General features: G+C 46.3%; 5 non-coding genes and 38 pseudogenes across 5 annotated transcripts; 8 read left to right on the top strand and 35 right to left on the bottom strand.

Annotated features, from left to right (window-relative positions):
- Window positions 1–124: 124 nt before the first annotated feature.
- Window positions 125–243, bottom strand: LOC148245756 (5S ribosomal RNA; annotated as a pseudogene).
- A 205-nt stretch (window positions 244–448) lies between these two features.
- Window positions 449–567, bottom strand: LOC148245755 (5S ribosomal RNA; annotated as a pseudogene).
- A 205-nt stretch (window positions 568–772) lies between these two features.
- Window positions 773–891, bottom strand: LOC148245754 (5S ribosomal RNA; annotated as a pseudogene).
- A 559-nt stretch (window positions 892–1450) lies between these two features.
- LOC148245753 (5S ribosomal RNA) lies at window positions 1451–1569 on the bottom strand (annotated as a pseudogene).
- Window positions 1570–1776: 207 nt separating this feature from the next.
- Window positions 1777–1895, bottom strand: LOC148245752 (5S ribosomal RNA; annotated as a pseudogene).
- Window positions 1896–2102: 207 nt separating this feature from the next.
- On the bottom strand, window positions 2103–2221 carry LOC148245751 (5S ribosomal RNA; annotated as a pseudogene).
- Window positions 2222–3137: 916 nt separating this feature from the next.
- LOC148245750 (5S ribosomal RNA) lies at window positions 3138–3256 on the bottom strand (annotated as a pseudogene).
- Window positions 3257–3461: 205 nt separating this feature from the next.
- LOC148245749 (5S ribosomal RNA) lies at window positions 3462–3580 on the bottom strand (annotated as a pseudogene).
- A 563-nt stretch (window positions 3581–4143) lies between these two features.
- Window positions 4144–4262, bottom strand: LOC148245748 (5S ribosomal RNA; annotated as a pseudogene).
- Window positions 4263–5178: 916 nt separating this feature from the next.
- Window positions 5179–5297, bottom strand: LOC148245747 (5S ribosomal RNA; annotated as a pseudogene).
- Window positions 5298–5502: 205 nt separating this feature from the next.
- Window positions 5503–5621, bottom strand: LOC148245746 (5S ribosomal RNA; annotated as a pseudogene).
- A 563-nt stretch (window positions 5622–6184) lies between these two features.
- Window positions 6185–6303, bottom strand: LOC148245745 (5S ribosomal RNA; annotated as a pseudogene).
- A 916-nt stretch (window positions 6304–7219) lies between these two features.
- LOC148245744 (5S ribosomal RNA) lies at window positions 7220–7338 on the bottom strand (annotated as a pseudogene).
- Window positions 7339–7543: 205 nt separating this feature from the next.
- Window positions 7544–7662, bottom strand: LOC148245743 (5S ribosomal RNA; annotated as a pseudogene).
- Window positions 7663–8225: 563 nt separating this feature from the next.
- On the bottom strand, window positions 8226–8344 carry LOC148245742 (5S ribosomal RNA; annotated as a pseudogene).
- Window positions 8345–8906: 562 nt separating this feature from the next.
- On the bottom strand, window positions 8907–9025 carry LOC148245741 (5S ribosomal RNA; annotated as a pseudogene).
- A 559-nt stretch (window positions 9026–9584) lies between these two features.
- Window positions 9585–9703, bottom strand: LOC148245740 (5S ribosomal RNA; annotated as a pseudogene).
- Window positions 9704–9910: 207 nt separating this feature from the next.
- On the bottom strand, window positions 9911–10029 carry LOC148245739 (5S ribosomal RNA; annotated as a pseudogene).
- A 209-nt stretch (window positions 10030–10238) lies between these two features.
- On the bottom strand, window positions 10239–10357 carry LOC148245738 (5S ribosomal RNA; annotated as a pseudogene).
- A 204-nt stretch (window positions 10358–10561) lies between these two features.
- Window positions 10562–10679, bottom strand: LOC148245737 (5S ribosomal RNA; annotated as a pseudogene).
- A 1041-nt stretch (window positions 10680–11720) lies between these two features.
- LOC148245736 (5S ribosomal RNA) lies at window positions 11721–11839 on the top strand (annotated as a pseudogene).
- A 1012-nt stretch (window positions 11840–12851) lies between these two features.
- LOC148245735 (5S ribosomal RNA) lies at window positions 12852–12970 on the bottom strand (annotated as a pseudogene).
- A 209-nt stretch (window positions 12971–13179) lies between these two features.
- Window positions 13180–13298, bottom strand: LOC148245734 (5S ribosomal RNA; annotated as a pseudogene).
- A 204-nt stretch (window positions 13299–13502) lies between these two features.
- LOC148245733 (5S ribosomal RNA) lies at window positions 13503–13621 on the bottom strand (annotated as a pseudogene).
- Window positions 13622–14181: 560 nt separating this feature from the next.
- LOC148245732 (5S ribosomal RNA) lies at window positions 14182–14300 on the bottom strand (annotated as a pseudogene).
- A 204-nt stretch (window positions 14301–14504) lies between these two features.
- On the bottom strand, window positions 14505–14623 carry LOC148245731 (5S ribosomal RNA; annotated as a pseudogene).
- Window positions 14624–15181: 558 nt separating this feature from the next.
- On the bottom strand, window positions 15182–15300 carry LOC148245730 (5S ribosomal RNA; annotated as a pseudogene).
- Window positions 15301–15862: 562 nt separating this feature from the next.
- LOC148245729 (5S ribosomal RNA) lies at window positions 15863–15981 on the bottom strand (annotated as a pseudogene).
- Window positions 15982–16186: 205 nt separating this feature from the next.
- On the bottom strand, window positions 16187–16305 carry LOC148245728 (5S ribosomal RNA; annotated as a pseudogene).
- Window positions 16306–17300: 995 nt separating this feature from the next.
- LOC148245727 (5S ribosomal RNA) lies at window positions 17301–17419 on the bottom strand. The gene has a single exon (XR_015814587.1). It is a non-coding gene; the product is annotated as a 5S ribosomal RNA (ribosomal RNA).
- Window positions 17420–17624: 205 nt separating this feature from the next.
- LOC148245726 (5S ribosomal RNA) lies at window positions 17625–17743 on the bottom strand (annotated as a pseudogene).
- Window positions 17744–18306: 563 nt separating this feature from the next.
- On the bottom strand, window positions 18307–18425 carry LOC148245725 (5S ribosomal RNA). Its single transcript, XR_015815570.1, has one exon. It is a non-coding gene; the product is annotated as a 5S ribosomal RNA (ribosomal RNA).
- A 197-nt stretch (window positions 18426–18622) lies between these two features.
- LOC148245724 (5S ribosomal RNA) lies at window positions 18623–18741 on the bottom strand (annotated as a pseudogene).
- Window positions 18742–19622: 881 nt separating this feature from the next.
- LOC148245723 (5S ribosomal RNA) lies at window positions 19623–19741 on the bottom strand. The gene has a single exon (XR_015814291.1). It is a non-coding gene; the product is annotated as a 5S ribosomal RNA (ribosomal RNA).
- Window positions 19742–19946: 205 nt separating this feature from the next.
- LOC148245722 (5S ribosomal RNA) lies at window positions 19947–20065 on the bottom strand. The gene has a single exon (XR_015815005.1). It is a non-coding gene; the product is annotated as a 5S ribosomal RNA (ribosomal RNA).
- Window positions 20066–20624: 559 nt separating this feature from the next.
- Window positions 20625–20743, bottom strand: LOC148245721 (5S ribosomal RNA; annotated as a pseudogene).
- An 829-nt stretch (window positions 20744–21572) lies between these two features.
- On the top strand, window positions 21573–21691 carry LOC148245720 (5S ribosomal RNA; annotated as a pseudogene).
- Window positions 21692–21896: 205 nt separating this feature from the next.
- On the top strand, window positions 21897–22015 carry LOC148245719 (5S ribosomal RNA; annotated as a pseudogene).
- Window positions 22016–22579: 564 nt separating this feature from the next.
- LOC148245718 (5S ribosomal RNA) lies at window positions 22580–22698 on the top strand. The gene has a single exon (XR_015815449.1). It is a non-coding gene; the product is annotated as a 5S ribosomal RNA (ribosomal RNA).
- A 559-nt stretch (window positions 22699–23257) lies between these two features.
- On the top strand, window positions 23258–23376 carry LOC148245717 (5S ribosomal RNA; annotated as a pseudogene).
- A 205-nt stretch (window positions 23377–23581) lies between these two features.
- LOC148245716 (5S ribosomal RNA) lies at window positions 23582–23700 on the top strand (annotated as a pseudogene).
- Window positions 23701–24195: 495 nt separating this feature from the next.
- On the top strand, window positions 24196–24313 carry LOC148245715 (5S ribosomal RNA; annotated as a pseudogene).
- A 204-nt stretch (window positions 24314–24517) lies between these two features.
- Window positions 24518–24636, top strand: LOC148245714 (5S ribosomal RNA; annotated as a pseudogene).
- The last annotated feature ends 68 nt before the right edge of the window (window positions 24637–24704 follow it).

The raw sequence follows: 24704 nt of genomic DNA, 5'->3' as shown, positions 1-24704 counted from the left end.
GCACCTCCCGTTCTCGTTCTAATATCAAGTAAAATGCTACAGCGCTGTGACTCACATTTGCGAATAAACCTGAGGACCATAATTCAAGTCGCACGTAACGTTGAAAGAATCATCTGCAAAAAAATGGGTGCAACACGAGGACTTCCCAAGTGGTCACCCATCCGAGTACTACTCTCGCCCAAGCACACTTAACTGCGGAGTTATGATGGGAACTGTTGCATTAGTGCGTGTATGATCGCACCTGATTAATTTCGCGCTGCAAATACATAAACTCCTTCTCCCTTCTTCTCCCTCCCGTCATTTGTTTCCTTGTGCGTGCACTCTGCATCTCTCTTTCTCGTTCTAATATCAAGTAATATGCCCCGGCACCGTGACTCACCTTTGCAAATGAACCAGCGGTTTATAATTCCATTCGTGCCTAACGTCGAACAACCCATTCGAAAAAAAATAGGTGCAACACGAGGGCTTCCCAGGTGGTCACCCATCCGAGTACTACTCTCGCCTAAGCACACCTAACTGCGGAGTTCTGATGGGATCCGAGACTTTAATCCTTGTATGATCGCACCTGTTTAATTTCGCGCTGCAAATACATACACTCCTTCTCCTTTCTTCCCCCTCCCGTCATTTGTTTCCTTGTGCGTTCACACTTCACCTCTCATTCTCGTTCTAATATCGATTAAAATGCCCCTGCTTCTTGACTCACATTTGCGTATAAACCAGCGGACCCTAGTTCCAGACGCGCGTAACGTCGAACGACCCGTCTGAAAAAAAATTGGTGTGACAAAAGGACTTCCCAGGAGGTCACCCATACGAGTACTAATCTCGCCCAAGCACAATTCACTGCGGAGTTCTGATGCGATCCGGTGCATTAGTGCTGGTATGATCGCACCTGTTTAATTTCGCGCTGCAAATACATAAACTCATTCCCATTTCTTCCCCCTCCCGTCATTTGTTTCCTTGTGCGTGCGCACTGCACCTCCCGTTATCGTTCTAATATCAAGTAAAATGTTACAACGCCGTGACCCACATTTGCGAATAAACCTGAGGACCATAATTCAAGTCACGAGTAACGTCGAAAGAATCATCTGCAAAAAAATGGGTGCAACACGAGGACTTCACAAGAAAATGGGTGAAATATAAGGACTTCGCAGGAGGTAACCCATGCTAGTACTACTCTCGCCCAAGCACCTTACTTACGGAGTTCTGATAGAATCCGATGCATTAGTACTGGTATGATCGCACCTGTTTCATTTCGTGCTGAAAATACATACACTTTTTCTCCCTCCATCCCCCCTCCCGTCATTTGTTTCCTTGTGCGTGCACTCTGCATCTCTCTTTCTCGTTCTAATATAGATTAAAATGCCCCTGCTTCTTGACTCACATTTGCGTATAAACCAGTGGACCGTAGTTCCAGTGGCGCGTAACGTCGAACGACCCGTCTGAAAAAAAATTGGTGCGACACGAGGACTTCCCAAGAGGTCACCCATCCGAGTACTACTCTCGTCCAAGCACACTTAACTACAGAGTTCTGATGGAATCCAATGCATTAGTGCTGGTATGATCGCACCTATTATTTTGCGCTGCAAATACATAAACTCCTTCTCCTTTCTTCCCCCTCCCGTCATTTGTTTCCTTGTGCGTGCGCACTGCACCTCTCGTTCTCATTTAAATATCAAGTAAAATGCCACGGCGCCGTGACTCACATTTGCGAATAAATCTGCGGACCATAATTAAAGTCGCGCGTAACGTCGAACGGCACATCTGAAAAAAAGAAAATGGGTGCAACACGAGGACTTCCCAAGTGGTCACCCATCCGAGAACTACTCTCGCCCAAGCACACTTAACTGCGGAGTTCTGATGGGTTTCGTAGCTTTAGTGTTGGTATGATCGCACATGTTTAATTTCACGCAGCAAATACATACACTCCTTCTCCTTTCTTCCCCCTCCCGTCATTTGTTTCCTTGTGCCTTCACACTTCACCTCTCATTCTCGTTCTAATATCGATTAAAATGCCCCTGCTTCTTGACTCACATTTGCGTATAAACCAGTGGACCCTAGTTCCAGTCGCGTGTAACGTCGAATGACCCGTCTGAGAAAAAAAATTAGTGCGACACGAGGACTTCCCAGGAGGTCAACCATCCGAGTACTACTCTCGCCAAAGCACACTTAACTACGGAGTTCTGATGGGATCTGGTGCATTAGTGCTGGTATGATCGCACCTGTTTAATTTTGCGCTGCAAATACATAAACTCATTCCCCTTTCTTCCCCCTCCCGTCATTTGATTCCTTGTGCGTGCGCACTGCACCTCCCGTTCTCGTTCTAATATCAAGTAAAATGCAACAGTGCCGTGACTCACATTTGCGAATAAACCTGAGGACCATAATTCAAGTCGCGGGTAACATCGAAAGAATCATCTGCAAAAAAATGGGTGCAACACGAGGACTTCACAAGAAAATGGGTGAAATATAAGGACTTCGCAGGAGGTAACCCATGCTAGTACTACTCTCGCCCAAGCACCCTTACCTACGGAGTTCTGATAGAATTCGTTGCATTAGTGCTGGTATGATCGCACTTGTTTCATTTCGCGCTGCAAATACATAAACTCCTTCTCCTTTCTTCCCCCTCCCGTAATTTGTTTCCTTGTGCGTGCGCACTGCACCTCCCGTTCTCGTTCTAATATCAAGTAAAATGGTACAGTACCGTGACTCACATTTGCGAATAAACCTGAGGACCAAAATTCAAGTCGCGTGTAACGTTGAAAGAATCATCTGCAAAACGATGGGTGCAACACGAGGACCACCCAAGAAAATGGGTGAAATATAAGGACTTCGCAAGAGGTCACCCATCCGAGTACTTTTTCTCGCCCAAGCACCCTTAACTGCGGAGTTCTGATAGAATCTGTTGCATTAGTGCTGGTATGAGCCCTCATGTTTCATTCTGCACTGCAAATACATACACTCTTTCTCCTTCCAACCCCCCTCCCGTCATTTGTTTCCTTGTGCGTGCCCTCTGCATCTCTCTTTCTCGTTCTAATATCAAGTAATATGCCCCGGCACCGTGACTCACCTTTGCAAATGAACCAGCGATTTATAATTCCATTCGCGCGTAACATCGAACAACCCATCCGAAAAAAAAATAGGTACAACACGAGGGCTTCCCAGGTGGCGACCCATCCGAGTACTACTCTCGCCAAAGTACACTTAACTGCAGAGTTCTGATGGGATCCGGAGATTTAGTGCTGGTATGATCGCAGCTGTTTAATTTCGTGCTGCAAATACATACACTCCTTCTCATTTCTTCCCCCTCCCGTCATTTGTTTCCTTGTGCGTTCACACTTGACCTCTCATTCTCGTTCTAATATCGATTAAAATGCCCCTGCTTCTTGACTCACATTTGCGTATAAACCAGCGGACCCTAGTTCCAGACGCGCGTAACGTCGAACGACCTGTCTGAAAAGAAATTAGTCCGACACGAGGACTTCCAAGGAGGTCACCCATCCGAGTACTAATCTCGCCCAAGCACACTTCACTGCGGAGTTCTGATGGGATCCGGTGCATTAGTGCTGGTATGATCGCACCTGTTTAATTTCGCGCTGCAAATACATAAATTCATTCCCCTTTCTTCCCCCTCCCGTCATTTGTTTCCTTGTGCGTGCGCACTGCACCTCCCGTTCTCGTTCTAATATCAAGTAAATAGCTACAGCGCCGTGACTCACATTTGCGAATAAACCTGAGGACCATAATTCAAGTCGCGCGTAACGTCAAAAGAATCATCTACAAAAAAATGGGTGCAACACGAGGACTTCACAAGAAAATAGGTGAAATATAAGGACTTTGCAGGAGGTAACCCATGCTAGTACTACTCTCGCCCAAACACACTTAACTGCGGAATTCTGATAGAATCCGTTGCATTAGTGCTGGTATGATCGCACCAGTTTAATTTCGCGCTGCAAATACATAAACTCCTTCTCCTTTCTTCCCCCTCCCATCATTTGTTTCCTTGTGCGTGCGCACTGCACCTCTCGTTCTCGTTCAAATATCAAGTAAAATGCCACGGCGCCGTGACTCACATTTGCGAATAAATATGCGGACCATAATTAAAGTCGCGCGTAACGTCGAACGACACATCTGAAAAAAAGAAAATGGGTGCAACACGAGAACTTCCTAGGAGGTAACCCATCATTATACTACTTTCGCCAAAGCACACTTAACTGCGGAGTTCTGATGGGATCCGTTGCATTTGTGCTGGTGTGATCGCACCCGTTTAATTCTGCGCTGCAAATACATAAACTCCTTCTCCTTTCTTCCCCCTCCTGTCATTTGTTTCCTTGTGCGTGCGTACTGCACCTCCCGTGCTCCTTCTAATATCAAGTAAAATGCTACGATGCCGTGACTCACATTTGCGAATAAACTTGAGGACCATAATTCAAGTCGCGGGTAACATCGAAAGAATCATCTGCAAAAAAATGGGTGCAACACGAGGACTTCACAAGAAAATGGGTGAAATATAAGGACTTCGCAGGAGGTAACCCATGCTAGTACTACTCTCGCCCAAGCACCCTTACCTACGGAGTTCTGATAGAATTCGTTGCATTAGTGCTGGTATGATCGCACTTGTTTCATTTCGCGCTGCAAATACATAAACTCCTTCTCCTTTCTTCCCCCTCCCGTAATTTGTTTCCTTGTGCGTGCGCACTGCACCTCCCGTTCTCGTTCTAATATCAAGTAAAATGGTACAGTACCGTGACTCACATTTGCGAATAAACCTGAGGACCAAAATTCAAGTCGCGTGTAACGTTGAAAGAATCATCTGCAAAACGATGGGTGCAACACGAGGACCACCCAAGAAAATGGGTGAAATATAAGGACTTCGCAGGAGGTCACCCATCCGAGTACTTTTTCTCGCCCAAGCACCCTTAACTGCGGAGTTCTGATAGAATCTGTTGCATTAGTGCTGGTATGAGCCCTCATGTTTCATTCTGCACTGCAAATACATACACTCTTTCTCCTTCCAACCCCCCTCCCGTCATTTGTTTCCTTGTGCGTGCCCTCTGCATCTCTCTTTCTCGTTCTAATATCAAGTAATATGCCCCGGCACCGTGACTCACCTTTGCAAATGAACCAGCGATTTATAATTCCATTCGCGCGTAACATCGAACAACCCATCCGAAAAAAAAATAGGTACAACACGAGGGCTTCCCAGGTGGCGACCCATCCGAGTACTACTCTCGCCAAAGTACACTTAACTGCAGAGTTCTGATGGGATCCGGAGATTTAGTGCTGGTATGATCGCAGCTGTTTAATTTCGTGCTGCAAATACATACACTCCTTCTCATTTCTTCCCCCTCCCGTCATTTGTTTCCTTGTGCGTTCACACTTGACCTCTCATTCTCGTTCTAATATCGATTAAAATGCCCCTGCTTCTTGACTCACATTTGCGTATAAACCAGCGGACCCTAGTTCCAGACGCGCGTAACGTCGAACGACCTGTCTGAAAAGAAATTAGTCCGACACGAGGACTTCCAAGGAGGTCACCCATCCGAGTACTAATCTCGCCCAAGCACACTTCACTGCGGAGTTCTGATGGGATCCGGTGCATTAGTGCTGGTATGATCGCACCTGTTTAATTTCGCGCTGCAAATACATAAATTCATTCCCCTTTCTTCCCCCTCCCGTCATTTGTTTCCTTGTGCGTGCGCACTGCACCTCCCGTTCTCGTTCTAATATCAAGTAAATAGCTACAGCGCCGTGACTCACATTTGCGAATAAACCTGAGGACCATAATTCAAGTCGCGCGTAACGTCAAAAGAATCATCTACAAAAAAATGGGTGCAACACGAGGACTTCACAAGAAAATAGGTGAAATATAAGGACTTTGCAGGAGGTAAGCCATGCTAGTACTACTCTCGCCCAAACACACTTAACTGCGGAATTCTGATAGAATCCGTTGCATTAGTGCTGGTATGATCGCACCAGTTTAATTTCGCGCTGCAAATACATAAACTCCTTCTCCTTTCTTCCCCCTCCCATCATTTGTTTCCTTGTGCGTGCGCACTGCACCTCTCGTTCTCGTTCAAATATCAAGTAAAATGCCACGGCGCCGTGACTCACATTTGCGAATAAATATGCGGACCATAATTAAAGTCGCGCGTAACGTCGAACGACACATCTGAAAAAAAGAAAATGGGTGCAACACGAGAACTTCCTAGGAGGTAACCCATCATTATACTACTTTCGCCAAAGCACACTTAACTGCGGAGTTCTGATGGGATCCGTTGCATTTGTGCTGGTGTGATCGCACCCGTTTAATTCTGCGCTGCAAATACATAAACTCCTTCTCCTTTCTTCCCCCTCCTGTCATTTGTTTCCTTGTGCGTGCGTACTGCACCTCCCGTGCTCCTTCTAATATCAAGTAAAATGCTACGATGCCGTGACTCACATTTGCGAATAAACTTGAGGACCATAATTCAAGTCGCGGGTAACATCGAAAGAATCATCTGCAAAAAAATGGGTGCAACACGAGGACTTCACAAGAAAATGGGTGAAATATAAGGACTTCGCAGGAGGTAACCCATGCTAGTACTACTCTCGCCCAAGCACCCTTACCTACGGAGTTCTGATAGAATTCGTTGCATTAGTGCTGGTATGATCGCACTTGTTTCATTTCGCGCTGCAAATACATAAACTCCTTCTCCTTTCTTCCCCCTCCCGTAATTTGTTTCCTTGTGCGTGCGCACTGCACCTCCCGTTCTCGTTCTAATATCAAGTAAAATGGTACAGTACCGTGACTCACATTTGCGAATAAACCTGAGGACCAAAATTCAAGTCGCGTGTAACGTTGAAAGAATCATCTGCAAAACGATGGGTGCAACACGAGGACCACCCAAGAAAATGGGTGAAATATAAGGACTTCGCAGGAGGTCACCCATCCGAGTACTTTTTCTCGCCCAAGCACCCTTAACTGCGGAGTTCTGATAGAATCTGTTGCATTAGTGCTGGTATGAGCCCTCATGTTTCATTCTGCACTGCAAATACATACACTCTTTCTCCTTCCAACCCCCCTCCCGTCATTTGTTTCCTTGTGCGTGCCCTCTGCATCTCTCTTTCTCGTTCTAATATCAAGTAATATGCCCCGGCACCGTGACTCACCTTTGCAAATGAACCAGCGATTTATAATTCCATTCGCGCGTAACATCGAACAACCCATCCGAAAAAAAAATAGGTACAACACGAGGGCTTCCCAGGTGGCGACCCATCCGAGTACTACTCTCGCCAAAGTACACTTAACTGCAGAGTTCTGATGGGATCCGGAGATTTAGTGCTGGTATGATCGCAGCTGTTTAATTTCGTGCTGCAAATACATACACTCCTTCTCATTTCTTCCCCCTCCCGTCATTTGTTTCCTTGTGCGTTCACACTTGACCTCTCATTCTCGTTCTAATATCGATTAAAATGCCCCTGCTTCTTGACTCACATTTGCGTATAAACCAGCGGACCCTAGTTCCAGACGCGCGTAACGTCGAACGACCTGTCTGAAAAGAAATTAGTCCGACACGAGGACTTCCAAGGAGGTCACCCATCCGAGTACTAATCTCGCCCAAGCACACTTCACTGCGGAGTTCTGATGGGATCCGGTGCATTAGTGCTGGTATGATCGCACCTGTTTAATTTCGCGCTGCAAATACATAAATTCATTCCCCTTTCTTCCCCCTCCCGTCATTTGTTTCCTTGTGCGTGCGCACTGCACCTCCCGTTCTCGTTCTAATATCAAGTAAATAGCTACAGCGCCGTGACTCACATTTGCGAATAAACCTGAGGACCATAATTCAAGTCGCGCGTAACGTCAAAAGAATCATCTACAAAAAAATGGGTGCAACACGAGGACTTCACAAGAAAATAGGTGAAATATAAGGACTTTGCAGGAGGTAACCCATGCTAGTACTACTCTCGCCCAAACACACTTAACTGCGGAATTCTGATAGAATCCGTTGCATTAGTGCTGGTATGATCGCACCAGTTTAATTTCGCGCTGCAAATACATAAACTCCTTCTCCTTTCTTCCCCCTCCCATCATTTGTTTCCTTGTGCGTGCGCACTGCACCTCTCGTTCTCGTTCAAATATCAAGTAAAATGCCACGGCGCCGTGACTCACATTTGCGAATAAATATGCGGACCATAATTAAAGTCGCGCGTAACGTCGAACGACACATCTGAAAAAAAGAAAATGGGTGCAACACGAGAACTTCCTAGGAGGTAACCCATCATTATACTACTTTCGCCAAAGCACACTTAACTGCGGAGTTCTGATGGGATCCGTTGCATTTGTGCTGGTGTGATCGCACCCGTTTAATTCTGCGCTGCAAATACATAAACTCCTTCTCCTTTCTTCCCCCTCCTGTCATTTGTTTCCTTGTGCGTGCGTACTGCACCTCCCGTGCTCGTTCTAATATCAAGTAAAATGCTACGATGCCGTGACTCACATTTGCGAATAAACTTGAGGACCATAATTCAAGTCGCGCGTATCGTCGAAAGAATCATCTGCAAAAAAATGGGTGCAACACGAGGACTTCCTAAGAAAATGGGTGAAATATAAGAACTTCGCAGGAGGTCACCCATCCTAGTGCCTCTCTCGCCCAAGCACCCTTAACTTGCGGAGTTCTGATAGAATCCGTTGCATTGGTGCTGGATGATTGCTCATGTTTCATTCTGCGCTGCAAATACATAAACTTTTTCTCCCTCCATCCGCCCTCCCGTCATTTGTTTCCTTGTGCGTGCACTCTGCATCTCTATTTCTCGTTCTAAAATCAATTAAAATGCCCCTGCTTCTTGACTCACATTTGCGTATAAACCAGTGGACCCTAGTTCCAGTCGTGCGTAACGTCGAACGACCCGTCTGAAAAAAAAAATTAGTGCGACACGAAGACTTCCAAGGAGGTCACCCATCCGAGTACTACTCTCGCCTAAGCACACTTAAATGCGGAGTTTTGATGGGATCCGGTGCATTAGTGCTTGTATGATCGCAACTGTTTGATTTTGCGCTGCAAATACATAAACTCATTCCCCTTTCTTCCCCCTCCCGTCATTTGTTTCCTTGTGCGTGCGCACTGCACCTCCCGTTCTCGTTCTAATATCAAGTAAAATGTTACAGCGCCGTGACTCACATTTGCGAAAAAACCTGAGGACCATAATTCAAGTCGCGCGTAATGTCGAAAGAATCATCTGCAAAAAAATGGGTGCAACACGAGGACTTCACAAGAAAATGGGTTAAATATAAGGACTTCGTAGGAGGTAACCCATGCTAGTACTACTCTCGCCCAAGCACCCTTACCTACGGAGTTCTGATAGAATCCGTTGCATTAGTGCTGGTATGATCGGTGCTGTTTCATTTCGTGCTTAAAATACATACACTCCTTCTCTTTCCCTCCCCCTCCCATCAATTGTTTCCTTGTGCGTTCACACTGCACCTCTCCTTCTCGTTCTAATATCGATTAAAATGCCCCTGCTTCTTGACTCACATTTGCGTATAAACCAACGGACCCTAGTTCCAGTTGCGCGTAACGTCGAACGACCCGTCTGAAAAAAAATTAGTGCGACACGAGGACTTACCAAGAGGTCACCCATCCGAGTACTACTCTCGCCCAAGCGCACTTAACTGCGGAGTTCTGATGGGATTCGGTGCATTAGTGCTGGTATGATCGCACCGGTTTAATTCCGCGCTGCAAATGCATAAACTCCTTCTCCTTTCCTCCCCCTCCCGTCATTTGTTTCCTTGTGCGTGCGCGCTGCACCTCTTATTCTCGTTCAAATATCAAGTAAAATGCCACGGCGTCGTGACTCACATTTGCGAATAAATCTGCGGACCATAATTAAAGTCGCGAATAACGTCGAACGGCACATCTAAAAAAAAAAATGGGTGCAACACGAGAACTTCCCAGGAGGTAACCCATCATTGTACTACTTTCGCCAAAGCACACTTAACTGCGGAGTTCTGATGGGATCCGTTGCATTTTTGTTGGTATGATCGTACCCGTTTAATTCCGCGCCGCGAATACATAAACTCCTTCTCTTTTCTTCCCCCTCCCGTCATTTGTTTCCTTGTGCGTGCGCACTGCACCTCCCGTGCTCGTTCTAATATCAAGTAAAATGCTACGGTGCCGTGACTCAGATTTGCCAATAAACCTGAGGACTATAATTCAAGTCGCGCGTATCGTCGAAAGAATCATCTAAAAAAAAGAAAATGGGTGCAACACGAGAACTTCCCAGGAGGTAACCCATCATTGTACTACTTTCGCCAAAGCACACTTAACTGCGGAGTTGTAATGGGATCCGGTGCATTTGTCCTGGTGTGACCGCACCTGTTTAATTTCGTGCTGAAAATACATACACTCCTTCTTCCCTCCCCCCCTCCCATCATTTGTTTCCTTGTGCGTTCACACTACACCTCTCCTTCTCGTTCTAATATCGATTAAAATGCCCCTGATTCTTGACTCACATTTGCGTATAAACCAGCGGACTATAGTTCCAGTCGCGCGTAACGTCGAACGACTCATCTGAAAAAAAATTGTTGCAATACGAGGACTTCCCAAGAGGTCACCCATCCGAGTACTACTCTCACCCAAGCACACTTAACTGCAGAGTTCTAATGGGATCCAGTGCATTAGTGCTGGTATGATGCCACTTGTTTAATTTTGCGCTTCAAATACATACACTCCTTCTCTTTTCTTCCTCCTCCCGTCATTTGTTTCCTTGTGCGTGCGCACTGCACCTCCCGTACTCATTCTAATATCATGTAAAATGCCACGACGCCGTGACTCACATTTGCGAATAAACCTACGGACCGTAAATCAAGTCGCGCGTAACGTCGAAAGAATCATCTGCAAAAAAATGGGTGCAACACGAGGACTCCCAAGAAAATGGGTGAAATATAAGGACTTCGCAGGAGGTCACCCATCCGAGTACTTTTCTCGCCTAAGCACCTTTAACTGCAGAGTTCTGATAGAATCCGTTGCATTAGTGCTGGTTTGATCCATCATGTTTCATTCTGCACTGCAAATACATACACTTTTTCTCCTCCCATCCCCCCTCCGCAGTTAAGTATTCTTGGGCGAGAGTAGTACTCGGATGGGTGTCCTCCTGGGAAGTCCTCGTGTCGAACTAATTTTTTTTTTCAGACGGGTCGTTCGACGTTACGCGCGACTGGAACTAGGGTCCACTGGTTTATACGCAAATGTGAGTAAAGAAGCAGGGGCATTTTAATCGATATTAGAACGAGAAGGAGAGATGCAGAGTGTACGCACAAGGAAACAAATGACGGGAGGGGGGATGGAGGGAGAAAAAGTGTATGTATTTGCAGCGCAGAATGAAAGATGAGCAATCATACCAGCACCAATGCAACGGATTCTATCAGAACTCCGCAAGTTAAGGGTGCTTGGGCGAGAGTAGCACTAGAATGGGTGACCTCCTGCGAAGTCCTTATATTTCACCCATGTTCTTAGGAAGTCCTCGTGTTGCACCCATTTTTTTGCAGATGATTCTTTCATCGATACGCGCAACTTGAATTATGGTCCTCAGGTTTATTCGCAAATGTGAGTCACGGCACCGTAGCATTTTACTTGATATTAGAACGAGCACGGGAGGTGCAGTGCGCACGCACAAGGAAACAAATGACAGGAGGGGGAAGAAAGGTGAGGAGTTTATGTATTTGCAGCGCGAAATTAAACAGGTGCGATCATACCAGCACTAATGCACCGGATCCCATCAGAACTCCACAGTTAAGTGTGCTTGGGCGAGAGTAGTACTCGGATGGGTGACCTCTTGGGATGTCCTTGTGTTGCACTAATTTTTTTTTTCAGACGGGTCGTTCAACGTTACGCGCGACTGGAACTAGGGTCCACTGGTTTATACACAAATGTGAGTCAACAAGCAGGGGCATTTTAATCGATATTAGAACGAGAAGGAGAGATACAGAGTGCACGCACAAGGAATCCGCTGCATTAGTGCTGGTATGATCGCACCTGTTTAATCTGCACTGCAAATACATACACTCTTTCTCCTCCCATCCCCCCTCCCGTCATTTGTTTCCTTGTGCGTGCCCTCTGCATCTCTCTTTCTCGTTCTAATATCAAGTAATATGCCCCGGCACCGTGACTCACATTTGTAAATAAACCAGCGGTTTATAATTCCATTCGCGTGTAACGTCGAACAACCCATCCGAATACTAATCTCGCCCAAGTACACTTCACTGCGGAGTTCTGATGGGATTCGGTGCATTAGTGCTGGTATGATCGCACCTGTTTAATTTTGCGCTGTAAATACATAAACTCATTCCCCTTTCTTCCCCCTCCCGTCATTTGTTTCCTTGTGCGTGCGCACTGCACCTCCCATTCTCGTTCTAATATCAAGTAAAATGCTACAGCGCCGTGACTCACATTTGCGAATAAACCTAAGGACCATAATTCAAGTCGCGTTGAACGTCGAAAGAATCATCTGCAAAAAAATAGGTGTAACACGAGGACTTCACAAGAAAATGGGTGACATATAAGGACTTCGCAGGAGGTAACCCATGCTAGTACTACTCTCGCCCAAGCACCCTTACCTACGGAGTTCTGATAGAATCCGATGCATTGGTGCTGGTATGACCGCACCTGTTTAATTTCATGCTGAAAATACATACACTCCTTCTCCTTCCCTCCCCCTCCCATCAATTGTTTCCTTGTGCGTTCACACTGCACCTCTCCTTCTCGTTCTAATATCGATTAAAATGCCCCTGCTTCTTGACTCACATTTGCGTATAAACCAGCGGACCCTAGTTCTAGACGCGCGTAACGTCGAACGACCCGTCTGAAAAAAAATTGGTGCAACACGAGGACTTCCCAGGAGGTCACCCATCCGAGTTCTAATCTCGCCCAAGCACACTTCACTGCGGAGTTCTGATGGGATCCGGTGCATTAGTGCCGGTATGATCGCAGTTGTTCAATTTCGCGCTGCAAATACATAAACTCATTCCCCTTTCTTCCCCCTCCCGTCATTTGTTTCCCTGTGCGTGCGCACTGCACCTCCCGTTCTCGTTCTACTATCAAGTAAAATGCCACGGCGCCGTGACTCACATTTGCGAATAAACCTGAGTACCATAATTCAAGTCGCGCGTAACGTCGAACTGCAAATCTGAAAAAAAGAAAATGGGTACAACACGAGAACTTCCCAGAAGGTAACCCATCATTGTACTACTTTCGCCAAAGTACACTTAACTGCAGAGTTCTAATGGGATCCGGTGCATTTGTGCTGGTGTGACCGCACCTGTTTAATTTTGTGCAGAAAATACATACACTCCATCTTCCCTCCCCCCCTCCCATCATTTGTTTCCTTGTGCGTTCACACTGCACCTCTCATTCTCGTTCTAATATCGATTAAAATGCCCCTGATTCTTGACTCACATTTGCGTATAAACCAGCGGACCATAGTTCCAGTCGCGCGTAACGTCGAACGACCCATCTGAAAAAAAATTTTTGCGATACGAGGACTTCCCAAGAGGTCACCCATCCGAGTACTACTCTCGCCCAAGCACACTTAACTGCAGAGTTCTGATGGGATCCAGTGCATTAGTGCTGGTATGATGCCAATTATTTAATTTTGCGCTTCAAATACATATACTCCTTCTCTTTTCTTCCTCCTCCCGTCATTTATTTCCTTGTGCGTGCGCACTGCACCTCCCGTACTCGTTCTAATATCAAGTAAAATGCCACGGCGCCGTGAATCACATTTGCGAATAAACCTGCGGACCATAAATCAAGTCGCGCGTAACGTCGAAAGATTCATCTGCAAAAAGATGGGTGCAACACGAGGACCTCCCAAGAAAATGGGTGAAATATAAGGACTTCGCAGGAGGTCACCCATCCGAGTACTTTTCTTGCCCAAGCACCCTTAACTGCGGAGTTCTGATAGAATCCGTTGCATTAGTGCTGGTATGATCCATCATGTTTCATTCTGCACTGCAAATACATACACTCTTTCTCCTCCCATCCCCCCTCCCGTCTTTGGTTTCCTTGTGCGTGCACTCTGTATCTCTCTTTCTCGTTCTAATATCAAGTAATATGACCCGGCACTGTGACTCACTTTTGCAAATGAACCAGCGGTTCATAATTCCATTCGCGCGTAACATCGAACAACCCATCCGAAAAAAAATAGGTGCAACACGAGGGCTTCCCAGGTGGTCACCCATCCGAGTACTACTCTCGCCCAAGCGCACTTAACTGCGGAGTTCTGTTGGGATCCGGGGCTTTAGTGCTGGTATGATCGCATAAGTTTAATTTTCCGCTGCAAATACATACACTCCTTCTCATTTCTTCCCGCTCCCGTCATTTGTTTCCTTGTGTGTTCACACTTCACCTCTCATTCTCGTTCTAATATCGATTAAAATGCCCCTGCTTCTTGACTCACATTTGCGTATAAACCAGCGGACCCTAGTTCCAGACGCGCGTAACGTCGAACGATCCGTCTGAAAAAAATTGGTGCGACACGAGGACTTCTCAGGAGGTCACCCATCCGAGTACTAATCTCGCCCAAGCACACTTAACTGCGTAGTTCTGATAAGATCCGATGCATTAGTGCTGGTATGATCGCACAGATTTAATTTTGCGCTACAAATACATAAACTCATTCTCCTTTCTTCCCCCTCCCGTCATTCGTTTCCTTGTGCGTGCGCACTGCACCTCCCGTGCTCGTTCTAATATCAAGTAAAATGCTAAGGTGCCGTGACTCACATTTGTGAATAAACTTGAGAACCATAATTAAACTCGCGCGTATCGTCGAAAGAATCATCTGTAAAAAAAAAGGGTGCAACACGAGGACTTCCTAAGAAAATTGGTAAAATATAAGGACTTCGCAGGAGGTAACCCATGCTAGAACTACTCTCGCCCAAGCACCCTTACGTACGGAGTTCTGATAGAATCCGTTGCATTAGTGCTGGTACGATCGCACCTGTTTCATTTCGTGCTAAAAATATATACACTCCTTCTCCTTCCCTCCCCCTCCCATCAATTGTTTCCTTGTGCGTTCACACTGCACCTCTCCTTCTCGTTCTAATATCGATTAAAATGCCCCTTCTTCCTGACTCACATTTGCGTATAAACCAGCGGACCCTAGTTCCAGTCGCGCGTAACGTCGAACGACCCGTCTGAAAAAAAATTGGTGCGACACGAGGATTTCCTAGGAGGTCACCCATCCAGTACTACTCTCGCCCAAGCACACTTAACTGCAGAGTTCTGATGGGATCCAGTGCATTAGTGCTGGTATGATGCCATTTGTTTAATTTTCCGCTTCAAATACATACACTCCTTCTCTTTTCTTCCTCATCCCGTCATTTGTTTCCTTGTGCGTGCGCACTGCACCTCCCGTACTCGTTCTAATATCAAGTTAAATGCCACGGCGCCATGACTCACATTTGCGAATAAACCTGCGCACCATAAATCAAGTCGCGCGTAACGTCGAAAGAATCATCTACAAAACGATAAGTGCAACACGAGGACCACCCAAGAAAATGGGTGAAATATAAGGACTTCGCAGAAGGTCACCCATCCGAGTACTTTTTCTCGCCCAAGCACCCTTAACTGCGGAGTTCTGATAGAATCCGTTGCATTAGTGCTGGTATGAGCCCTCATGTTTCATTCTGCACTGCAAATACATACACTCTTTCTCCTCCCATCCCCCCTCCAGTCATTTGTTTCCTTGTGCGTGCACTCTGCATCTCTCTTTCTCGTTCTAATATCAAGTAAAATGACCCAGCACCGTGACTCACCTTTGCAAATGAACCAGCGGTTTATAATTTCATTCGCGCGTAACGTCGAACAACCCATCCGAAAAAAAATAGGTGCAACACGAGGGCTTCCCAAGTTGTCACCCATCCGAGTACTACACTCGCCCAAGCACACTTAACTGCGGAGTTCTGATGGGATCCGGAGTTTTGGTGCTGGTATGATCGCACCTGTTTAATTTCGCGCTGCAAATACATACACTCCTTCTCCTTTCTTCCCCCTACGGTCATTTGTTTCCTTGTGTGTTCACACTTTACCTCTCATTCTCGTTCTAATATCATTTAAAATGCCCCTTATTCATGACTCACATTTGTGTATAAACCAGTGGACCCTAGTTCCAGACGCGTGTAACGTCCAACGACCCGTCTGAAAAAAAATTGGCGTAACACGAGGACTTCCCAGGAGGTCACCCATCCGAGTACTACTCTCGCCCAAACACACTTAACTGCGGAGTTCTGATGGGATCCGGTGCATTAGTGCTGGTATGATCGCACCCGTTTAATTTTGCGCTGCAAATACATAAACTCCTTCTCCTTTCTTCCCCCTCCCGTTATTTGTTTCCTTGTGCGTGCGCACTGCACCTCCCGTGCTCGTTCTAATATCAAGTAAAATGCTACGGTGCCGTGACTCACATTTGTGAATAAACCTGAGGACCATAATTCAAGTCGCGCGTAACGTCGAAAGAATCATCTGCAAAAAAATGGGTGCAACACGAGGACTTTCTAAGAAAATAGGTGAAATATAAGGACTTCGGATGAGGTCACCCATTCTAGTGCTACTCTCGCCCAAGCACCCTTAACTTGTAGAGTTCTGATAGAATCCGTTGCATTGGTGCTGGTTTGATCGCTCATATTTCATTCTGCGCTGCAAATACATACACTATTTCTCCCTCCATCCCCTCTCCCGTCATTCGTTTCCTTGTGCGTGTACTCTGCATCTCTTTTTCTCGTTCTAATATCAAGTAAATGGCCCTAGCATCGTGACTCACCTTTGCGAATGAACTAGCGGTTTATAATTGCATTCACGCGTAACGTCGAGCGACCCATCCGAAAAAAAATGGGTGCAACATGAGGACTTCCCAGGAGGTCACCATAAATCAAGTCGCGCGTAACGTCGAAAGAATCATCTGCAATAAGATGGGTGCAACACGAGGACCTCCCAAGAAAATGGGTGAAATATAAGGACTTCGCAGGAGATCACCCATCCGAGTACTTTTCTCGCCCAAGCACCCTTAACTGCGGAGTTCTGATAGAATCCTTTGCATTAGTGCTGGTATGATCCCTCATGTTTCATTTTGCACTGCAAATACATACACTCTTTCTCCTCCCATCCCCCCTCCCGTCATTTGTTTCCTTGTGCGTGCACTCTGCATCTCTCTTTCTCGTTCTAATATCAAGTAATATGCCCCGGCACCGTGACTCACCTTTGCAAATGAACCAGCGGTTTATAATTCCATTCGCGCGTAATGTCAAACAACCCATCCGAAAAAAATAGGTGCAACACGAGGGCTTCCCAGGTGGTCACCCATCCGAGTACTACTCTCGCCCAAGCACACTTAACTGCGGAGTTCTGATGGGATCCGGGGCTTTAGTGATGGTATGATCGCACCTGTTTAATTTCGCACTGCAAATATATACACTCCTTCTCCTTTCTTCCCCCTTCGGTCATTTGTTTCCTTGTGCGTTCACACTTCACCTCTCATTCTCGTTCTAATATCGATTAAAATGCCCCTGCTTCTTGACTCACATTTGCGTATAAACCAGCGGACCCTAATTCCAGTCGCGCGTAACGTCGAACGACCCGTCTGAAAAAAAATTGGTGCGACACGAGGACTTCCAAAGAGGTCACCCATCCGAGTACTACTCTCCCCCAAGCACACTTAACTGCGTAGTTCTGATGGGATCGGGTGCATTAGTGCTGGAATGATTGCACCTGTTTAATTTCGCGCTGCAAATACATAAACTCATTCCCCTTTCGTCCCCCTCCTGTCATTTGTTTCCTTGTGCGTGCGCACTGTAGCTCCCGTTCTCGTTCTAATATCAAGTAAAATGCTACAGCGCCGTGACTCACATTTGCGAATAAACCTGAGGACCATAATTCAAGTCGCGCGTAATGTCGAAAGAATCATCTGCAAAAAAATGGGTACAACACGAGGACTTCCTAAGAAAATGGGTGAAATATAAGGACTTCGCAGGAGGTCACCCATCCTAGTGCTACTCTCGCCCAAGCACCCTTAACTTGCGGATTTCTGATAGAATCTGTTGCATTCGTGCTGGTATGATTGCTCATGTTTCATTCTGCGCTGCAAATACATACACTTTTTCTCCCTCCATCCCCCCTCCCGTCATTTGTTTCCTTGTGCGTGCACTCTGCATCTCTCCTTCTCATTCTAATATCGATTAAAATGCCCCTGTTTCTTGACTCACATTTGTGTATAAAAAAGTGGACCCTAGTTCCAGTCGCGCGTAACGTCGAACGACCCGTCTGAAAAGAAAAATTAGTGCGACACGAGGACTTCCCAGGAGGTCACCCATCCGAGTACGACTCTCGCCCAAGCACACTTAACTGCGGAGTTCTGATGGGATCCGGTGCATTAGTGCTGGTAAGATCGCACCTGTTTAATTTCGCGCTGCAAATACATAAACTACTTCTCCTTTCTTCCCCCTCCCGTCATTTGTTTCCTTGTGCGTGCGCACTGCACCTCTCGTTCTCGTTCAAATATCAAGTAAAATGCCACAGCGTCGTGACTCACATTTGCGAATAAATCTGCGAACCATAATTAAAGTCGCACGGCACATCTGAAAAAAAGAAAATGGGTGAAACACGAGAACTTCCCATGAGGTAACCCATCATTGTACTACTTTCGTCAAAGCACACTTAACTGCGGAGTTCTGATGGGATCCGATACATTTGTGCTGGTGTGACCGCACCTGTTTAATTTCGTGCTGAAAATACATACACTCCTTCTTCCCTCCCCCCTCCCATCATTTGTTTCCTTGTGCGTTCACACAGCACCTCTCCTTCTCGTTCTAATATCGATTAAAATACCCCTGATTCTTGACTCACATTTGCGTATAAACAAGCGGACCATAGTTCCAGTCGCGTGTAATGTCGAACGACCCATCTAAAAAAAATTGTTGCGATACAAGGACTTCCCAAGAGGTCACCCATCCGAGTTCTATTCTCTCCCAAGCACACTTAACTGCAGAGTTCTGATTGGATCCAGTGCATTAGTGCTGGTATGATGCCACTAGTTTAATTTTGCGCTTCAATTACATACACTCCTTCTCTTTTCTTCCTCATCCCGTCATTTGTTTCCTTGTGCATGCGCACTGCACCTCCCGTACTCATTCTAATATCAAGTAAAATTCTACGGCGCCGTGACTCACATTTGCGAATAAACCTGCGGACCATAAATCAAGTCGCGCGTAACGTCGAAAGAATCATCTGCAAAAAGACGGGTGCAACACGAGGACCTCCCAAGAAAATGGGTGAAATATAAGGACTTCGTAGGAGGTCACCCATCCGAGTACTTTTCTCGCCCAAGCACCCTTAACTGCGGAGTTCTGATAGAATCCGTTGCATTAGTGCTGGTATGATCCCACATGTTTCATTCTGCACTGCAAATACATACACTCTTTCTCCTTCCATCCCCCCTCCCGTCCTTTGTTTCTTTGTGCGTGCACTCTGCATCTCTCTTTCTCATTCTAATATCAAGTAATATGACCCGGCACCGTGACTCACCTTTGCAAATGAACCAGCGGTTTATAATTCCATTCACGCGTAACGTCGAACAACCCATCCTAAAAAAAATAGGTGCAACACGTGGGCTTCCCAAGTGGTCACCCATCCGAGTACTACCCTCGCCCAAGCACACTTAACTGCGGAGTTCTGATGGGATCCGGAGATTTAGTGCTGGTATGATCGCACCTGTTTAATTTCGCGCTGCAAATACATACACTCCTTCTCCTCTCTTCCCCCTCCCGTCATTTGTTTCCTTGTGCGTTCACACTTCACCTCTCATTCTCGTTCTAATATCGATTAAAATGCCCCTGCTTCTTGACTCACATTTGCGTATAAACCAGCGGACCCTAGTTCCAGACGCGGGTAACGTCGAACGACCCGTCTGAAAAAAAATTGGTGCGACACGAGGACTTCCCAGGAGGTCAACCACCCGAGTACTAATCTCGCCCAAGCACACTTAACTACGGAGTTCTGATGGGATCCGGGGCTTTAGTGCTGGTATGATCGCACCGGTTTAGTTTTGCGCTGCAAATATATACACTCCTTCTCCTTTCTTCCCCCTCCCGTCATTTGTTTCCTTATGCGTGCGCACTGCACCTCCCGTCCTTGTTCTAATATCAAGTAAAATGCTACAGCGCCGTGAATCACATTTGCGAATAAACCTGAGGACCGTAATTCAAGTAGCGCATAACGTCGAAAGAATCATCTGCAAAAAAATGGGTGCAACACGAGGACTTCACAAGAAAATGGGTGAAATATAAGGACTTCGCAGGAGGTAACCCATGCTAGTACTACTCTCGCCCAAGCACCCTTACCTACGGAGTTCTGATAGAATCTGTTGCATTAGTGCTGGTATGATCGCACCTGTTTAATTTCGCGCTGCAAATGCATACACTCCTTCTCCTTTCTTCCCCCTCCCGTCATTTGTTTCCTTGTGCGTTCACACTTCACCTCTCATTCTCGTTATAATATCGATTAAAATGCCCCTACTTCTTGACTCACATTTGCTTATAAACCAGCGGACCCTAGTTCCAGACACGCGTACCGTCGAACGACCCGTCTGAAAAAAAATTAGTGCGACACGAGGACTTCCCAGGAGGTCACCCATCCAAGTACTAATCTCGCCTAAGCATAATTCACTGCGGAGTTCTGATGGGATCCGGTGCATTAGTACTGGTATGATCGCACCTCCGCAGTTAAGTGTGCTTGGGCGAGAGTAGTACTCAGATGGGTGACCTCCTGGGAAGTCCTCGTGTCGCACCAATTTTTTTTCAGACGGGTCGTTCGACGTTACGCGCGACTGGAACTAGGGTCCGCTGGTTTATACGCAAATGTGAGTCAAGAAGCAGGGGCATTTTAATCGATATTAGAACGAGAAGGAGAGGTGCAGTGTGAACGCACAAGGAAACAATTTATGGGAGGGGGAGAGAAGGAGAAGGAGTGTCTGTATTTTCAGCACGAAATGAAACAGGTGCGATCATACTAGCACTAATTCAACGGATTCTATCAGAACTCCGAAAGTAAGGGTGCTTGGGCGAGAGTACTACTAGCATGGGTTACCTCCTGCGAAGTCCTTATATTTCACCCATTTTCTTGTGAAGTCCTCGTGTTGCACCCACTTTTTTGCAGATTATTCTTTCGACATTACGCGCGACTTGAATTATGGTCCTCAGGTTTATTCGCAAATGTGATTCACGGCGCTGTAGCATTTTACTTGATATTAGAACGAGAACGGGAGGTACAGTGCGCACGCACAAGGAAACAAATGATGGGAGGGGGAAGAAAGGGGAATGAGTTTATGTATTTGCAGTGCAAAATTAAACAGATGTGTCGTTCGACGTTACGCGCAACTTTAATTATGGTTCGCAGATTTATTCGCAAATGTGAGTCACGGCGCTGTGGCATTTTACTTGATATTTGAACGAGAACGAGAGGTGCAGTGCGCACGCACAAAAAAACAAATGACGGGAGGGGGAAGAAAGGGGAATGAGTTTATGTATTTGTAGCGCAAAATTAAACAGTTGCGATCATACCAGCACTAATGCACCGGATCCGATCAGAACTCCGCAGTGAAGTGTGCTTGGGCGAGATTAGCACTCGGATGGGTGACCTCCTGGGAAGTCCTCGTGTCGCACCAATTTTTTTTCAGACGGGTCGTTCGACGTTACGCGCGTCTGGAACTAGGGTCCGCTGGTTTATACGCAAATATGAGTCAAGAAACAGGGGCATTTTAATCGATATTAGAACGAGAATGAGAGGTGAAGTGTGAACGCTCAAGGAAACAAATGACGGGAGGGGGAAAAAAGGAGAAGGAGTTTATGTATTTGGAGCGCAAAATTAAACAGGTGTTATCATACGAGCACTAATGCACCGGATCCCATCAGAACTCCGCACTTAAGTGTGCTTGGGCGAGAGTAGTACTTGGATGGGTGACCTCCTGGGAATTCCTTGTGTTGCACTAATTTTTTTTTTCAGACGGGTCGTTCGACGTTACGCGCGACTGGAACTAGAGTCCACTGGTTTATATGCAAATGTGAGTCAAGAAGCAGAGGCATTTTAATCGATATTAGAACGAGAAGGAGAGATACAGAGTGCACGCACAAGGAAACAAATGACGGGAGGGGGGATGGAGGGAGAAAAAGTGTATGTATTTGCAGCGCAGAATGAAACATGAGCAATCATCCCAGCACCAATGCAACGGATTCAATCAGAACTCTGCAAGTTAAAGGGTGCTTGGGCGAGAGTAGCACTAGGATGGGTGACCTCCTGCGAAGTCCTTATATTTCACCCATTTTCTTAGGAAGTCCTCGTGTTGCACCCATTTTTTTGCAGATGATTCTTTCGACGATACGCACGACTTGAATTATGGTCCTCAGGTTTATTCGCAAATGTGAGACACGGCACCGTAGCAATTTACTTGATATTAGAACGAGCACGGTAGGTGCAGTGCGCACGCACAAGGAAACAAATGACGGGAGGGGGAAGAAAGGAGAAGGAGTTTATGTATTTGCAGCGCAAAATTAAATAGGTGCGATCATACCAGCACTAATGCACCGGATCCCATCAGAACTCCGCAGTCAAGTGTGCTTGTGCGAGAGTAGTACTCGGATGGGTGACCTCCTGGGAAGTCCTCGTATCGCACCAATTTTTTTTCAGACGGGTCATTCGACGCTACGCGCGACTGGAACTAGTGTCCGCTGGTTTATACACAAATGTGAGTCAAGAAGCAGGGGCATTTTAATCGATATTAGAACGAGAATGAGAGGTGCAGTGTGAACGCACAAGGAAACAATTGATGGAAGGGGGAGGAAAGGAGAAGGAGTGTATGTATTTTCAGAACGAAATGAAACAGGTGCGATCATACCAGCACTAATGCAACGGATTCTATCAGAACTCCGTAGGTAAGGGTGCTTGGGCGAGAGTAGTACTAGCATGGGTTACCTCCTGCGAAGTCCTTATATTTCACCCATTTTCTTGTGAAGTCCTCGTGTTGCACCCATTTTTTTGCAGATGATTCTTTCGACGTTACGCGCGACTTGAATTATGGTCCTCAGGTTTATTGGCAAATGTGAGTCATGGCGCCGTGGCATTTTACTTGATATTAGAACGAGAACGGGAGGTGCAGTGCGCACGCACAAGGAAACAAATGGCGGGAGGGGGAAGAAAGGAGAATGAGTATATGTATTTGCAGCGCAAAATTAAACAGGCGCGATCATAACAGCACTAATGCACCGGATCCCATCAGAACTCCGCAGTTAAGTGTGCTTGGGCGAGATTAGTACTCGGATGGGTGACCTCCTTGGAAGTTCTCGTGTCGCACAAATTTTTTTTCAGACGGGTCGTTCGACGTTACGCGCTTCTGGAACTAGGGTCCGCTGGTTTATACGCAAATGTGAGTCAAGAAGCAGGGGCATTTTAATCGATATTAGAACGAGAATGAGAGGTGAAGTGTGAACGCACAAAGAAACAAATGACGGGAGGGGGAAGAAAGGAGAAGGAGTGTATGTATTTGCAGCGCGAAATTAAAGAGGTGCGATCATACTAGCACTAAAGCTCCGGATCTCATCAGAACTCCGCAGTTAAGTGTGCTTGGGCAAGGGTGGTACTCGGATGGGTGACCACCTGGGAAGCCCTCGTGTTGCACTTATTTTTTTTCGGATGGGTTTTTCGACGTTACGCGCGAATGGAATTATAATCTGCTGGTTCATTTGCAAAGGTGAGTCACGGTGCCGAGGCATATTACTTGATATTAGAACGAGAAAGAGATATGCAGAGTGCAAGCACAAGGAAACAAATCACGGGAGGGGGGATGGAAGGAGAAAGAGTGTATGTATTTGCAGTGCAGAATGAAACATGAGGGATCATACCAGCACTAATGCAACGGATTCTATCAGAACTCCGCAGTTAAGGGTGTTTGGGAGAGAAAAGTACTCGGATGGGTGACCTCCTGCGAAGTCCTTATATTTCACCCATTTTCTTGGGAGGTCCTCGTTTTGCACCCATCATTTTGCAGATGACTCTTTCGACGTTACGCGCGACTTGATTTATTGTCCGCAGGTTTATACGCAAATTTGAGTCACGGCGCCGTGGCATTTTACTTGATATTATAACGAGCACGGGAGGTGCAACACGAGGGTAGTTAAGTGGCATCATACCAGCACTAATGCACTGGATCCCATCAGAACTCTGCAGTTAAGTGTGCTTGGGCGAGAGTAGTACTCGGATGGGTGACCTCTTGGGAAGTCCTCGTATCGCAACAATTTTTTTTCAGATGGGTCGTTCGACGTTACGCGCGACTGGAGCTATGGTCCGCTGGTTTATACGCAAATGTGAGTAAAAAATCAGGGGCATTTTTATCGATATTAGAACGAGAAGGAGAGGTGTAGTGTGAACTCACAAGGAAACAAATGATGGGAGGGGGGGAGGGAAGAAGGAGTGTATGTATTTTCAGCACGAAATTAAACAGGTGCGGTCACACCAACACAAATGCACCAGATCCCTTCAGAACTCCGAAGTTAAGTGTGCTTTGGCGAAAGTAGTACAATGATGGGTTACCTCCTGGGAAGTTCTCGTGCTGCACCCATTTTTTTTTTTCAGATGTGCCGTTCGACGTTACGCGCGACTTTAATTATGGTCTACAGATTTATTCGC

Source organism: Carica papaya, chromosome 8 (genome assembly GCF_054855325.1).
Source record: "Carica papaya isolate Zhongbai chromosome 8, ASM5485532v1, whole genome shotgun sequence".
Classification (NCBI taxonomy): Eukaryota; Viridiplantae; Streptophyta; class Magnoliopsida; order Brassicales; family Caricaceae; genus Carica; species Carica papaya.
Note: the sequence above shows the minus strand (reverse complement) of the source record. Positions and strands in the feature narration are given on the sequence as shown.